Genomic DNA, 13,838 nt, shown 5'->3' on the forward strand with positions numbered 1-13,838 from the left:
ATCAGGAAAATTTTACAAAAAGTCATCCAGAGTTTTAATCTTCCAGTCAGGGGGTGGCTGCCATTCAAATGATATTCACTGACCATCTCCTCTGTGCCCCAAAACACACCGAATGCTCTGATCAACAGAACAAGATCTTTCCAAACCAGAAGAGTAAAACATAAACCAACGTTTTGACAGCTTAGCTGTGAAAATAACAAACCACCATCACTAGAAAGGCCAAATGAAAGTGCAACAGTGGAAAACAAACAGGTAACAAAGCACAATGAGAATTCAGAGAGCCCCACGTGGGACGTCGGTGAGCGCAGCGAGGTTTTCCGGAGGTGCGGCCCCTGCAGGTGGCACGGTGGGAAAGGGCTTACAAAGGTAAGTATGCAGAAGCTTTTAAGAAAATTTCAGCTAAAGCGACAATGTGACCAAAACTGGGGAGGCAGAGGAGTGCAGGTGGCTATTTAAAGGTCTGTGTGACTCATTTGGCTGGAGTGGACCGTTGAGGCCAGTCTTCAGCAGCAATTGCAAAATCCAAAGCCAAGGAAATACGACAGGCCCTGCCTGGAATGTGTGGCATCTTCATGACTGCCAGGGATTATGGCCCAGGCAAGCCCAGGTTTCTATGGGCATGAGAACTGTGGCGGCGTGGCCGGCACACCCAGGCCTTCCGCCTTTGAAAACTGATCCTCATGTGTGAAAGTTCTTCCCAGCTGCCGGGAGGCTGCCATCGGGGCTGGATCTTCCTGATCTGCCCCATGATAGACACAGTCGGCCTCCTGCTGACTCGCAGCTCGGGGGAACTGGGCGTGCCCTTGCACACTCCAAAAACGATGTGCTCTCCAATGAGGACGAGCTGCACATGTAGATATGGAAAGAGAGACTGAGCTCGAAACATTCTCTCGCTGGGTGGGAAGGCCAACAATGGCCATAATAACCTTTAAGTGGATCAAGGGGTGTCATGAAATTCTGGAGGAAGAGCCATTCCAAGCAGGTGGGGCCTGAGCTAGAGGGGAAAAGAAGGGTGTGTGTGAAATATCTGGTGGAAGTAGAGAAACCCACCTGGGCAAAGCATGGTTATGTACTTTGGAAAGGATTTTTCTTGAGCATTTAGCAGAAGATCCATTTCAAACCTCACAAAAAGACTGCCATAGCAGATGAGAAGGAAAATATAAACTATCATTTATTTGTATACACTACGCAGAATGAATTTTGTTCTGAATTGCTGGAATTGGGAACTTAATGTTCTTGGCATTGGTTGGACGAGATATTATTTCTCCATATTTTTAATATAGAGCCCCATACACACATAGTGTTGCTTTTAGAACAGAGTTTTTTTGGGGGTGAAAAAAGGCTTAGAATGTAAACAAGAAGAGGAACATTAACCACAGGATATTTGCTATACTGAACAAACACAAGAGCACAGACAAAACCTACCTCTGAGACCGATCACATGAAGATATTTAAGTTTTAGTTTAGTGGTCTTTACATGGTTGCTTAACAACAGTATATGCATCATGACTTGCAGAAAGTTAGTTTCCATTTTATTTGGGAAAAGTGTTTTAAAAATCCAATGGGGAATTTAAATCTTAATATTGCCAAGTATAACCAAAACTTTCCCAGACTTCTATAGCCTATGGCTAAAAATGGGGACCCACTGATATTAATGTCTCCATGTTGCCAGCTCATCACTCCCTTGTGTATAGCTGGGGGCTGGCCTTAGAGCCCTCCCCTTCCAATCAACTTCAAGCTCTGTCCTCAGGATCAGAGATCTCAAAGGTCACAGGGACAAATCCACACACTGTACATGCTTTCTGACCCAAGCTTACTTGAGTGGCCACTTCAAACATGCCAACCTCTCTATGTAAAACAGCTTTTCAGCGGGCATGCCATTGCCTAAAAAACCATCAGGATGCCAAATAGCACTAGATTGCCTTGAACTTGCAAATGCTATAGGTAAAATGAAGGAAAACCATTCTCCCCAGTTCTGCACCTGAAGTTCACACTGTTTATAGAGTCCAAGTTTCTTGTGGACCATTAAGTTTCTTGTGGAAAATTCCACTGGCCTCTGCCTGCAGAAAATCCAAGCATTGCTTTCTGTGATCTAAGTAGGAGACAAATACAAACTTCTCCATTTCCTGTTTCTACCCCCAGGGAACCTGCACTCAGAACTTACTCTTTACTAATTCCCAACAGCACCATCTTCCCACCTTGTCCATCAACTCATGCTGGAGTTTGTAGCTCATTCGTTCTGCAGGCACAGCTAGACTTTCTTTCCCAGTTTAGGTTTAATCAAAATGCCCCTGTTACTTGAGAATGTGTACATCCTGGTACCTAAGCCTTAACTATTTTCAGAGTATGCACACAGTTTACAACAGACTAGAAACAAATGTGCTTGCAGTCTGTGATACTCACTTGTCTGGGATATGGGCACATGCTGCAAATAGAAGCCCACCCAGTGACTTGATAATAGAACCTTTACAAGGTCTGGGATGGCAGCTCTGGAGACTCGGTCCTTTGAACAGCCTTCAGCCTGACTCAGGAAACCTGGCTGTCATACCTAGTCGCTGGTGATTTGGTGTCCTGGCCAAGATGCCTAGTTGATCTTTTTAATGAAGTGAGATCAGATGTTTTTAGGTTGTTCTCAGTCCTACAATTCTATCCCTCTGTTAGTCTAGTGGCCTTTTAGAAAGCTCTCCCCTTCTCTAACACATGTCTTTTGATACTAATGGGGAATCAAAATGCACTAGAAAAGGTTAAAAATAGAGTCACACAAAGATAAACCATCAATAAACAGAAAAGTTGCCAATATAAAGCCAGTGAAATGGCTTTAGTATCTAAGGAACAACCACTTCTTTAAACATGAACAACAAGGTCCTGCCAGAAATGCAGCATCCGCATTTCTGTGGTCTCCTTTCTCAGAAATTATGATCTCTGGCTGCTCCTCAGGTGGCTGGTCCCTGGTGCATAATGGATACTTGATTCCACAGTAGGGCTTGACTTAAAAATAACCACGGGTTTGGTGTTTTCTAGCCCTTTTTGCAGATTTCCTTTTCTAAACACCAACCTGTTTTCCTTAACCTCCAAAAGGAAGTTTGGAGTCCTGCTGGTAAATCTCCCTTTTTACTAGGAAATGGCTGGTTAGCCATTTGCAGAGAATTAAAGCAAAATATCAAGGCAGCAGGAAACCTATCTTATATCTCATTCTCTTAGTTGCAAAGAGCAGACAAGTTCTGGGCCTTCTCCAGTATGACAGATCTTCTTAGTTGGGATTATCCTGAGAAGAATTTTAGATACTGACATGAATGAACTTAAACTCTAGTCTCCTAAAAGTTCAAGTAGACCAAGTTTGGCAATAGAACAAAATTACCATGAAATTTTTTTATCTTACATGTACTGTCAAGGTACCAGATAACTGAACTGTGAATGAGACATGGTTGTCTCACTCTAAAACAGGGGTTTGCAAACTGCAGCATCCTGCCCAGATTGAGGCTTACACTGTTTTTGTAAATAAAGTTTTATTAGAATATAGTCACGCCCCTTTGTTTAGGTATTGTCTGTGGCTAATTTCACACTCAACCCCAGTTGAGTAGTCTTGACAGAGACCTTATGTCACACAAAGTCTAAAATATTTACTGCAGATCCCCTTACAGAAAAGGTTTGCAGACCCTTATTTTAAATAATTCCTTTTGGGGATTACCAAAAAACCAAAGCTGCAGTTTTGAGAACTCTAACCTCTGAACAACATTTGGTTATGTTTATGTATTTAGAACAGTGTTGCCCAACCTAGGTCTCCTGGAATACTTGCTTGTTCTGCAGAATTTTACTAGATTTAACAAAAGAAAAAGAGAATTGTGGTCTTATTTAGCAAATGCTGGAATAAGCCAACTGACACAGTAGCTTTTTTTCTGGTCATTTAATGTGCTGGTACATATGACAAGTCTATAAAAGGGGGTTCAATTATGCAGCATCTCTAAAGCCTTAGCAAACGTTCTTTATCATGCGGCATCTCACAGAGTTAATGTTTAAGAACATACTGTGGGAAAAATGATTGTTTACAGCTGGCAAATCTTTTAGTACTATATCAGATCACACCATTTGTGTGTCTTCAAAAATGCTTAACTTTTAGAAGAATAAATTGGCTGACAGGAGAAAGGTAATTACCACAGGTTACACAATTACTCTGTATTCACAAGAAATTTAACACTTTCAGTAGAAGTTACCTCTCATCCAGAATGCATTAGAGACACGTTAATGTTGACAACACTGCTAGGATGAAGAGCAGGGAAGAACTCCATGCACAAAACTTCCACTCAAGGCAGCATAATTCTCAAGTCCCTTCTTCACCCCCCAAATTTTAGAAAGCAAAAAGTTTGTGGAACAAGTCTTCAAATCACAGTCCGCAGTGAATGCAGCTTATGTTGGACCAGCCAGCACTTACTATGGGAAGGTTATGTGGGCGTCAAGGGGTCTAGGAAAGCTTGTGTGTCCTCTGGGGGACATTGCAAGAACAATGGAAAAGTTCCTGAATATCGGGAAATGTTTTCTCAAGATCAAGAGATGCATTGGTATGTGGGAGAGTTTCCAAAGCAGCTCTACTGCCTGCAGCGTTTCAAATGTGTCTCCTGCTGCCAGTGCCAGTTTGGTAGATGGGCAGTCTCAGTACTGTGGCACACAGTGTCCTAGGCTGCCTGAGTACCGCAGAACCCATGAAATTGTGATTCTGTTTCCAAAAGTAGGGCTTGTACCACCAACATATTTTTAAAATTCTCTACTGACTTGTCACTTATTTGCCTAAGTCTGTTATTGATAATAAGCCAGTGTTTGTTCACTGTAATCAAGCAGGACTTGGAAACCAAAACAATGACTCCAAAGTCCAAAGATTTGGTAGCTCTAGTGGATGACTTCTACCTCAGGGCGCTAGGATCTGCCTGCTCCCTTGCAGGAAGACAGAGCTATCATCGGGCTGATGTTTCTGCAGCCATCTCAGTCTGCGAGAGAAAGCCATCCTTGCTCAGCACAGGGTAAGGAGCAAAGTGGCTGAATGGCAGGCAGGATCACAACTGCTCTGGAATAGTCAGTTTTCCCACCACCACACCTTGTAAATATTTGAGAACATGCACAAGACGTGGGCTCTATCCAGGAATCCTTTGTCTAAAGTCTTTATCACGGTGCTTGTTCTATGAGTCTTTGTCAGGATGCTACACAGAGCCTTCCCAATGACAGGCATCACTCAGACTTTCCAGAATCTATAAACTCTGTAACTCAGGACTTCAAAAACCAACAAAAGGGGTTGTTTGGGAAGAACTAAAATGACATTAACACATGATTCTTAGCCAGACCTATTACCACTAGTAATTGTACTAATGACCTCTAATTTTTTAATCTAAAGCAGACCACTATTGGCAGTGCATTTGTTACCTCATTAATCCCAAGAGTAACCTATGAAGTAAGGATAATTGAACCTTTTTTTAAAATAAGAGGAAACATTGGTTGTTTTGCCTTAGGCGATGTGTGATTCAAATCCAAGTTTGTCTGCTCCAGTACCTAAAATCTGTTGCCTGTGTTTCTGCGCTGAATCTTATTTAGGCCCAATTTTCTTCCCACTAAGAACACCCTACTGTCCAGAAGGTCACAATCAAATACTGCTGATTAGGCTATTCATTAGCAAATATTTACCGAGGGCTTTCTTTATGGCTGGCAATGTCCTTGGTGCTGGCAATACAGCACTGAACACAACAGCCAGCATCCTTGAGCCTTTAATTATATGGGGAGGGACGAATGCTTAAAATAAATATATATCATATATTATATCATATTATATTATGTTATATTATACATTAGAAGGTCCTAAGTGCTGTGGAGGAAATAAGCCAGGGATAAAGCGCAGAGAACACCAGAAGGACACAATATCAAATTAGGTAAAGGGAAGGCCCCCGGAAAAGTTATCATTTCACCAAGGATCTGCAGGAAGTGAGAAAAGGAGCACTGGGAATATTGAGGGGAAGAATGAGCCAGGCAGTGAGAACAGCAAGGGCAAAGGCCCTGAGGTGGAAGCATGATTAACATATTTGATCCAGGACAAGGAAGGCAGAGTGGCTGGAGATGATGAGCAGAGGAGAGAGTCTGGGGTAAAGAGATGAACAGAGTGGTTAGTCTCTTTTTACGCTGCAGGGCATCTGTCCTCCACTCCATTCTCTCTGGCCACTTTTTCAGTACAGATGGGTAAGCATCCACTCTTCTAAGCTTATTATCTATCTATTGGCAGTATAGTTAATATTTTACCTTTTCACGTATTTTTTTTTTCTTGCCCTAGTTGCACTGGCCAGTAGACATCCTGATTGGGGAGTCTGGCATTGTGACAGCCCACATACAAAAGATTCCAAGAATTGTATTATTGATTCTTCTCATTCTCCTAACTCTTAGGACTCAAGCAGCTGACATTTTGTACTTGTGAAATATTTGGGTATTTGAATTCCATAAGAAGTCCATAGCTTTTTCAAGGAGCAACTTATTTTCCATGGTTCTTCAGTAGACCATGTCACTGCTTGCTTGCTTGCTTCCTCCCCTCCTCGCTTTCTCTCTTTCTCTCTCTCTCTCTCTCCTTTCTTTCCTCCAGGAAGCAGTGACAGGGAGGGAGAGGGGCTCTCCCGAACAAGAACCACGGAAAATGAGTCTCCTTTTGACAAAGCCATGGGACTTCCTTCAGAATTTAAGTACCTAGTACCTCCGCCTACCTACCTCAGAAACCTAGAGTTTCTTTTTATTTAACCTTCTAAATTTTAGCTGATTACTGTTTTCACAGTTAGGATCTGGCAGTCAAACACAGGTCTCTGAAATTAGCACATGAAAAAAACTAATTTCCTTTGGTAGCAGAAGTTGTCCTTGCCTTGCCCATATCCTTCAGGATGTCCAGCTAACTTCCAGCTGCCAAGATCTGCATCTCTGTGCCCAAGGCACCCTCTCCCAGAATGCAAAAGGCTGTCTGCTTACAGGGCGGCACAGGGCAGGGGGAATTCTTTCCCCAGGAGCAACCTCACCACCACCACCTGCCTCTCAATTCACCAGCTTCATTGCCCCTCAAGAGAGAGAAACTGAGGTGCGGGTTTTGTAGCATTTCTCTGCAGGATGAAACTCCGTTTGCCTACCGTGACAGATGGCTTAGTAGGAGCTCATCCTTTATCGGCCTGCCTCTTCCTTTCCTGGTATCACTTCCTCACTCCCTTATACTGGTATTTCTCATACCTTTAAAAATCAATTACTTGCACTTGAATCCCCATCTCAGGTTTTGTTCTGGAGGAATCCAAGCTAAGCCATCTTACCATTAATATTTCTATTACACAAAAGTCCTATTACTTGAACAAAGATGCTTTTTATTTTTTGGGGGGTTAACTAATGATTTTCATTATCTAAGCTATTTGTCTGCCCAAATAAGTTACTAAAATCTAACCTTAAAAATAAAAATGAGCAAGGTAGAATAAACCAACGATGCTTGAATCTACGTATGCTATATCTATTTAAGAGACAGTGGTCAAAATATACGTAAGGTAGCATGTGTGCTCTTAAAAATGCTGCAAAGTACTTTTTTAAAACATTGAATGATTACAGCTGATAGACAAAGTTAAATAGGACAATATATTGGAGAGAGAACGATTTGAAACAGATATACCTGGTGCCTCGCCTGATCCAACGCTTTCCAGCTGGGTCACTCCGGGCAAATCGTCTAAGTTTTCTGAGCAACTTAGAAAAGCCACCTTTCCTCGTCTGATTATTAAATCAGACAATGTACATAAAGTGCCTGTCACCTTGGTGTGTGGTAAGTGCTCAGTAAATTTACATTTCCTAAAAAGTCAGGCAGGTATTGCCCAGGCAGGCAAAGATTCCCGAATCATTTCCGCACGCACACCGTAACCTCAGCTTTGCCGACGTCACGCACAGATCCCGTGATGCTTCCCAGTTCTAACGTGTGGCTACTCTGCCATTGGATGTGTGTCTGTGAACAGACAATTCACAGTCTTACGGTGGTACAGAAATGGCTTAGCTAAGGCAAAACATTTTATTATTCCAAAAGTAAATGACAGCCATGGTTCTCTGCTCCCATCAGTCCTTCAATACTCCGAACTCATTGAACGAATGACCAGCACTTGTTGAGCATTTTGTACTGGGGCTGGACATTGACCTCCATCTGAAATGGACTCGGAGATGAAACAGCACGTCGTCTGTCGTGCCTACACTCCAGCAGCTGACTGAACCTTGCTGTGTAGCTGTTCTAAATGGATTAACCCATGGCTTCTACGTGAATCATTCTACCCACAGCCTCATTTCCAGGTAATGTGTTTCGCTCCTCGTTCAATTCCGTAGACAACTAAAGTTCTAGTACTTGGAAGGAAAAAAAATTCGAGAGGGATTCCTATATTGAGAATCTACCAGGATCATGTGACGATTGAGGTCATTTAGTACAATGAAAATTGTGATCTGGTTTTAGCTTCGAACTTGAGAATGTCAGCTACCAAAACCATGAGTTAGTGAGGAGCAGTCCGGATGAGAGAACACGCGGTTTATTTCTCAGATGCTTTGAGTGATAAACCTCAGACATTCAAATTATGTGGAAATTATAATCAGAATGTATCATGATGACAGGCCTTTGCTGAGTCACTTATCTGTGTTTTTCTGGAATTTACCATTATTAGCTCTAGCATTCTCTGTGGAGGTGGTTGGGTTTAGCTCTCCCTTTGTAAGGCTGTCAGAGGTATGGGGGTGCATGCCCAGTTTATGAGGCCTGCAAGCTGGAATGTTTCTGCCCCAGATGAGTCCAGGATAATAAGTCAGGCTTTCTTTCTTTTTTTATATACATTTTATTATCATTAATCTACAATTACATGAAGAACATTTTGGTTACTAGGCGCCCCCCTTCACCAAGCCCCCCCCGACAAACCGCATTACAGTCACTGTCCATCAGCGTAGTAAGATGCTGTAGACTCACTACTTGTCTTCTCTGTGTTGCACATCCCTCCCTATGCCCTCCCCCCACATTATACATGCTTATCGTAAGGCCCCCTTTCTTTTTCCCTGCCCTTATCCCTCCCTTCCCACCCCTCCTGTCCAGTCCCTTTCCCTTTGGTAACTAACTGTTAGTCCATTCTTGGGTTCTGTGATTCTGCTGCTGTTTTGTTCCTTCAGTTTTTCTCTGTTCTTATATTCCACATATGAGTGAAATCATTTGGTACTTGTCTTTCTCCACCTGGCATATTTCACTGAGCATAATACCCACTAGCTCCATCCACATTGTTGCAAATGGTAGGATTTGTTTTTTTCTTATCGCTGAGTAATATTCCATTGTGTATATGTACCACCTCTTCTTTATCCATTCATCTACTGATGGATATTTAGGTTGCTTCCATTTCTTGGCTATTGTAAATAGTGCTGTGATAAACATAGGGGTGCACCTGTCTTTTTCAAACTGGTGTGCTGCATTCTTAGGGTAAATTCCTAGAAGTGGAATTCCTGGGTCAAATGGTATTTCTATTTTGAGCTTTTTGAGGAACCTCCATACTGCTTTCCACAATAGTTGAACTAATTCGCATTCCCACCAGCAGTGAAGGGGGGTTCCCCTTTCTCCGCAACCTCGCCAACATTTGTTGTTGTTTGTCTTTTGGATGGTAGCCATCCTTATTGGTGGAGGTGGTATCTCATTGTGGTTTTAATTTGCATTTCTCTGATAACTAGCGATGTGAAGCATCTTTTCATGTGTCTGTTGGCCATCTGAATTTCTTCTTTGGAGAACTGTCTGTTCAGCTCCTCTGCCCATTTTTTAATTGGATTATTTGCTTGCTTTTTGTTTGTTGAGGTGTGTGAGCTCTTTATATATTTTGGATGTCAACCCTTTATCGGATCTGTCATTTATGAATATGTTCTCCCATATTGTAGGATGACTTTTGTTCTATTGATGGTGTCCTTTGCTGTACAGAAGGTTTTCAGCTTGATATAGTCCCACTTGTTCATTTTTGCTTTTGTTTCCCTTGCCTGGGGAGATATGTTCATGAAGAAGTCACTCATGTTTATGTCCAAAAGATTTTTGCCTATGTTTGTTTCTAAGAGTTTTATGGTTTCATGACTTACATTCAGGTCTTTGATCCATTTCAAATTTACTTTTGTGTATGGGGTTAGACAGTGATCCAGCTTCATTCTCTTACATGTAGCTGTCCAGTTTTGCAGCACCATCTGTTGAAGAGACTGTCATTTCCCCATTGTATGTCCATGGCTCCTTTATCATATATTAATTGACCATAAATGTTTGGGTTAATATCTGGGGTCTCTATTCGGTTCCACTTGTCTGTGGCTCTGTTCTTGTGCCAGTACCAAATTGTCTTGGTTACTGTGGCTTTGTGTTGAGCTTGAAGTTGGTGAGCGAGATCCCCCCAACTTTATTCTTCCTTCTCAGGATTGCGTTGGCTATTTGGGGTCTTTGGTGTTTCCATAATTTTTTGAACTATTTGTTCTAGTTCTTTGAAGAATGTTGTTGGTAATTTGATAGGGATTGCATCAAATCTGTATATTGCTTTGGGCAGGATGGCCATTTTGACAATATTAATTCTTCCTAGCCAGGAGCATGGAATGAGTTTCCATTTGTTAGTGGCCTCTTTAATTTCTCTTAAGAGTGTGTGTCTTATAGTTTTCAGGGTATAGGTCTTTTACTTCCTTGGTAAGGTTTATTCCTAAGTATTTTATTCTTTTTGATGCTATTGTGAATGGAATTGTTTTCCTGATTTGTCTTTCTATTAGTTCATTGCTAGTGTATAGGAAAGCTACAGGTTTCTGTGTGTTAATTTTGTATCCTGCAACTTTGCTGAATTCTGATATTAGTTCTAGTAGTTTTGGAGTGGAGTCTTTAGGGTTTTTTATGTACAACATCATGTCATCTGCAAATAGTGACAGTTTGACTTCTTCTTTATCAATCTGGATTCCTTGTATTTCTTTGTTTTGTCTAATTGCCATGGCTAGGACCTCCAGTACTATGTTGAATAACAGTGGGGAGAGTGGGCATCCCTGTCTTGTTCCTGATCTCAGAGGAAAAGCTTTCAGCCTCTCACTGTACAGTATGTCAGCTGTGGGTTTATCATATATGGCCTTTATTATGTTGAGGTACTTGCCCTCTATACCCATTTTGTTGAGAGTTTTTATCATGAATGGATGTTGAATTTTGTCGAATGCTTTTTCAGCATCTATGGAGATGATCATGTGGTTTTTGTCCTTCTTTTTGTTGATGTGGTGAGATGATGTTGATGGATTTTCGAATGTTGTACCATCCTTGCATCCCTGTGATGAATCCCACTTGGTCATGGTGTATGATTCTTTTGATGTATTTTTTAATTCGGTTTGCTACTATTTTGTTGAGTATTTTTGCATCTACGTTTATCAGGCATATTGGTCAGTAATTTTCTTTTTCAATGGGGTCTTTGCCTGGTTTTGCTATTAGGGTGATGTTGGCTTCATAGATTGAGTTTGGGAGTATTCCCTCCTCTTCTATTTTTTGGAAAACTTTAAGGAGAATGGGTATTATGTCTTCTCTGTATGTCTGATAAAATTCTGAGGTAAATCCATCTGGCCCGGGGGTTTTGTTCTTGGGTAGTTTTTTGATTACTGCTTCAATTTTGTTGCTGTTAATTGGTCTGTTTAGATTTTCTGTTTCTTTCTGGGTCAGTCTTGGAAGGTTGTATTTTTCTAGGAAGTTGTCCATTTCTTCTAGGTTTTTTAGCTTGTTAGCATGTAGATTTTCATAGTAGTCTCTAATAATTCTTTGTATTTCTGTTGGGTACGTTGTGATGTTTCCTTTCATTTTTCTGATTCTGTTGATGTGTGTTGATTCTTTTTATCTCTTAATAAGTCTGGCTAGAGGCTTATCTATTTTGTTTATTTTCTCAAAGAACCAGCTCTTGGTTTCATTGATCTTTTCTATTGTTTTATTCTTCTCAGTTTTATTTATTTCTTCTCTGATCTTTATTATGTCCCTCCTTCTGCTGACTTTAGGCCTCATTTGTTCTTCTTTTTACAATTTTGATAATTGTGATGTAAGACTATTCATTTGGGTTTGTTCTTCCTTCCTTAAATATGCCTGGATTGCTATATACTTTCCTGTTAAGACTGCTTTTGCCACGTCCCACAGAAGTTGGGGCTTTGTGTTGTTGTTGTCATTTATTTCCATATATTGCTGGATCTCCATTTTAATTTGGTTGTTGTTCATTGACTATTTAGGAGCGTGTTGTTAAGCCTCCATGTGTTTGTGAGCCTTTTTGCTTTCTTGGTATAATTTATTTCTAGTTTTATACCTTTGTGGTCTGAAAAATTGGTTGGTAGAATTTCAATCTTTTTGAATTTACTGATGCTCTTTTTGTGGCCTAGTATGTGGTCTATTCTGGAGAATGTTCCATGTGCACTTGAGAAGAATGTATATCCTGTTGCTTTGGGTGTAGAGTTCTATAGATGTCTATTAGGTCCATCTGTTCTAGTGTGTTGTTCAGTGCTTCTGTGTCCTTACTTATTTTCTGTCTGGTGGATCTATCCTTTGGAGTGAATGGTGTGTTGAAGTCTCCTAAAATGAATGCATTGCATTCTTTTTCCTCCTTAGTTATGTTAGTATTTGTTTCACATATGCTGGTGCTCCTGTGATGGGTGCATAGATATTTATAATGGTTATATCCTCTTGTTTGACTGAGCCCTTTATCATTATGTAGTGTCCTTCTTTATCTCTTGTTACTTTCTTTGTTTTGAAGTCTATTTTGTCTGATACTAGTTCTGCAACACCTGCTTTTTTCTCCCTATTGTTTGCATGAAATATCTTTTTCCATCCCTTGACTTTCAGTCTGTGTATGTCTTTGGGTTTGAAGTGAGTCTCTTGTAAGCAACATATAGATGGGTCTTGTTTTTTATCCATTCAGTGACTCTATGTCTTTTGATTGGTGCATTCAGTCCATTTACATTTAGGGTGAGTATCGATAGGTATGTACTTATTGCCATTCCAGGCTTTAGATTCGTGGTTACCAAAGGTTCCAGGTTACTTTCCTTACTATCTAAGAGTCTAATTTAACTCACTTAGTATGCTGTTACAAACACTATCTAAAGGTTCTTTTGTATTTCTCCTCCTTTTTCTTCCTCCTTCATTCTTTATATATTAGGTATCAAATTCTGTACTTTTTGTCTATCCCTTGATTGACTTTGAGGATAGTTAATTTAATTTTGCATTTGCTTTGTAATTAGCTGTTTTACTTTCTTCACTGTGGTTTTATTACCTCTGGTGACAGCTATTCAACCTTAGGAACATTTCCATCTATAGCAGTCCCTTCAAAATAGACTGTAGAAATGGTTTATGGGAGGTAAATTCTCTCAGCTTTTGCTTATCTGGAAATTGTTTAATCCCTCCTTCAAATTTAAATGATAATCTTGCCAGATAAAGTAATCTTGGTTCCAGGCCCTTTTGCTTCATGGCATTAAATACATCATGCCACTCCCTTCTGGCCTGTAAGGTTTCTGCCGAGAAGTCTGATGTTAGCCTGATGGGCTTTCCTTTGTATGTGATCTTATTTCTCTCTCTGGCTGCTTTTAGCAGTCTGTTCTTATCCTTGATCTTTGCCATTTTAATTACTATGTGTCTTGGTGTTGTCTTCCTTGGGTCCCTTGTGTTGGGAGATCTGTGGATCTCCATGGCCTGAGAGACTATCTCCTCCCCCAGATCGGGGAAGTTTTCAGCAACTACCTCCTCAAAGACACTTTCTATCCCTTTCTCTCTGTCTTCTTCTGGTATCCCTATGATGCGAGTATTGTTCCGCTTGGATTGGTCACACAGTTCTCTCAGT

General features: G+C 40.8%; 1 long non-coding RNA gene across 1 annotated transcript in view; it reads left to right on the forward strand.

Moving 5' to 3' along the window:
• Positions 1–7,977: 7,977 nt before the first annotated feature.
• The window catches only part of LOC130684539 (uncharacterized), a 28,925-nt gene continuing 23,064 nt past the window's right edge, over positions 7,978–13,838 (forward strand). Inside the window, exon 1 of the long non-coding RNA XR_008998823.1 lies at positions 7,978–8,316. This is a non-coding gene — a long non-coding RNA (uncharacterized LOC130684539). The remainder of the gene's footprint in view (positions 8,317–13,838) is intronic.

This window comes from Manis pentadactyla, chromosome 8 (genome assembly GCF_030020395.1).
Source record: "Manis pentadactyla isolate mManPen7 chromosome 8, mManPen7.hap1, whole genome shotgun sequence".
In the NCBI taxonomy this organism is placed as follows: Eukaryota; Metazoa; Chordata; class Mammalia; order Pholidota; family Manidae; genus Manis; species Manis pentadactyla.